We start from the raw sequence: 3,038 nt of genomic DNA on the forward strand, positions 1-3,038 counted from the left end.
CCCTTTATGGTAATTATAATCTTTAACCAACATAATCAATGTTTTTTTCTTCAGACCAAGAAATACTAGAGAATAAAAATCAAGAAATAATTTGCTGCTTACTTTTCCATGAATAAATATTTTAGATTATTTTAGCAATTTTTTAGAGGTAAAAACAAATACATACATGCATGAATACACACATACATGGGTGTTTAAAATATCATCTGATATAGTTTGGATGTCTGTCTTCTCCGAATTTCATGTTCAAGTGTGATCCTCAATGTTGGGTGTTGGGTCTAGTGGGTGGTGTTTGGGTCATGATGTAGGATCCCTCATGAATGGCTTGGTGCCCTCCCCATGGTAATGAGTGGGTTTTCACTGTATAAGTTCATGTGAGAACTCGTTGTTTAAAAAGCGTGGCACCCCTCCCCTTGCTCTCTCTTGCTTATCTCTTGCCCTGTGATCTCTACACACTGGCTGAAGCTTGCCTTTTGCAATGAGTGAAAGCTCCTGAGGCCTCACTGGAAACAGATATTGGCACCATGCGTCTTGTACAGCTGGCAGAATCTTGAGCCAAATAAACCTCTTTTTTAAATAAGTTAATTACCCAGCCTGGAGTATTCCCTGATAGCAATGCAATGGACTAAGATATCATCCAAAATCACTTGTATTTTTGTTGTTAATCTATTTAGTCTGTTGTCATTTTAAGAAATAATTAAAATGTGTAATAACCAGTATTTTGTGTCTATTTTTTAAATTGTCCAGATTTTCATATACTTAAACCTTTTAAAAATATATCCATTATTATAAATAATTGCTGGATTTTATACATAAAATTTTTAATTTTAAACGATTTGTTAATAACTTTTTAAAACTCATTAAATCAATGTGGGAAATATAAAATTGTGAACTGCAAGGAAATTAGCCCTGGTCTTGAATGATCCAAAATATTTTGCTAACATTATTTGTGCATGGCAAACTAATACTATGAAAACTCTAAATCATGCCAAATGTCTTATTTTATCTTGAAACTAAAACTCTTTCTTATTTATCTCATAGCTATAGTAACAAAGGGCATTACGTAAATATACTTTTCAGTGTCCACAAAAAGAAACACTGTTTAATATATTTGCTTTATTGTTTTCATTTTTTAGGCAATATTGATTATCTAGATTACATATTGTTAGAGTGCACAAAAACAAGTGAATTATGTTTTGATCAGATAATCTTTCAAGTTTCATAAGGGAGGGGAAAGAAAAAATGAGGAGAGAGCCAGCTCCAGATAAATATGAAATTATTATGACAGGAAGGAAGCTTCAGATAAATATGAAATTATCATTGTAAAAGGCCGATTATGTTATTTCTGCAAAGAGAGGAAAGAATGTTTAGATGTAGAAAAAGAGATTTGACATATACACACACAAAAGAGAATATCACACAGTCAGTTTTGACATGAGTTGGGCCATTGACAATTTTAAGTCATACATTTAAAAAGCTGGCACTTACTAATCTTTAATGTACAGAAAAAAAGGGTAAGTCTGTCACATTAAACAAAATGATGCCTCTTTCAGACAAACATGACAGTCTCCTCATGAGAGTTTATTTGCTTTGATTCTAAGGCACGACTCACATGAACAATTTTGGTCATGTCAAAAGCTCTACCAAAGTTGCTACTACTACTCTACCTTGTCCCTGATGAAATGGTTCCAGTTAGAAAAATAAGCATAAAATTTAGCCTTCTAATAAGAAAACATGAAGGAAGCAGGCATTCAGTCTGTAAAAGGCATAGTTTAGAAGTAGAATATCCCATGAAAACTGAACGATCTGTAAGAACAGTGTTTTTGTAACTTAGTGAATCCGGTGTTTGACTAAAGGTAGATCATCGCCAATCAGAGGCCAGACAAAGCCTCCTGATTCTGGGAAGCTGAAACTAAATAGAACAATTCTCTGGAACCAAAGGCAGGACTGAGGAGGAGGTCTTTTTCAGATTTCATAATGATGACCCATGATAATGATTGTCCCAAGGACCCTTGTCTGAGGAGGGATTCTGAATACCTCAACACCTGGAAGCAGTTCAAGGATGACTTGTTGGACTTATACTTGTCCTCTGTTCATAGACTTTTCTTCTTATGGGCAAACATCATTCAAGACACTAGAACAGCAGACAGACCACAGGAGCATGTATTATAAAGCTTCAAAACAATTTACCAAGGAATAATACACGTCTCATCAGGTAACATAATTATTCCAACTGATCTCATTGTATTCCTAGGAAAATAAAACAAACCCAATGTTGAAGAGCTTCAGTGAAATAGTAGAGCTTAATTCATAATGAATTTGCTTTTTAGCCATGGGAAAGGTAGAATATCAAACAGAGAGAAACATATGGAATCACCAACATACATATTATGACTGAGTTGAGGTTTCTGGTTCAAAGCAGAGAGTAGTACATCAGCTAAATCTTAGGATAACCTCCATTTCTGTCGATGCCCTCCAAGCAAAGACCACCAGGAACATGTAATTAGTCAAGTTGTATTTATTACTCACTGCAGGAAGGAAGAATGTGAACCATAGAAAGGATTTATCATAGAAAGAACTTACTTAATTTGGGCTCATGTTAGATTATTTTGAGGAAGGTTTAAGGGATGAGGGTTTCACTCTGGATTGGATGCTGTTAGGAAGTGGGCTAATTCTACGATTAGATATGTTAATAAATCTAATATATAGGGAAGGTAGACCCAGAGTGAGGCTAAAGCTGTAATAGTAAAGAAGCATCAGCCATTCATATCAGCCAGGGTAGGGGAATGTTTGATATTTTTTAGCTTGGACAATGTTTGTGTTTTGCTTGTGTTCAGTAATGATTACAAAACTGTCTTTTTGTCTTGATCCATCATGGTCAAAGAGTGGCCTTGTTTGATGTTCTGTGACATTGTTTATGTTCAACAGGAGAATACCAAGGCCTAGCAATGAATGCAATACTGTCTTGTAGCAACGTGCAGACAGTGATCGTATCAGTCCAGCGTCTGGATGTCACTGGCTACTTTTCTCTTTTCCAT

The sequence above is a fragment of the Colobus angolensis genome, unplaced genomic scaffold (genome assembly GCF_000951035.1).
Source record: "Colobus angolensis palliatus isolate OR3802 unplaced genomic scaffold, Cang.pa_1.0 Scaffold485, whole genome shotgun sequence".
In the NCBI taxonomy this organism is placed as follows: domain Eukaryota; kingdom Metazoa; phylum Chordata; class Mammalia; order Primates; family Cercopithecidae; genus Colobus; species Colobus angolensis.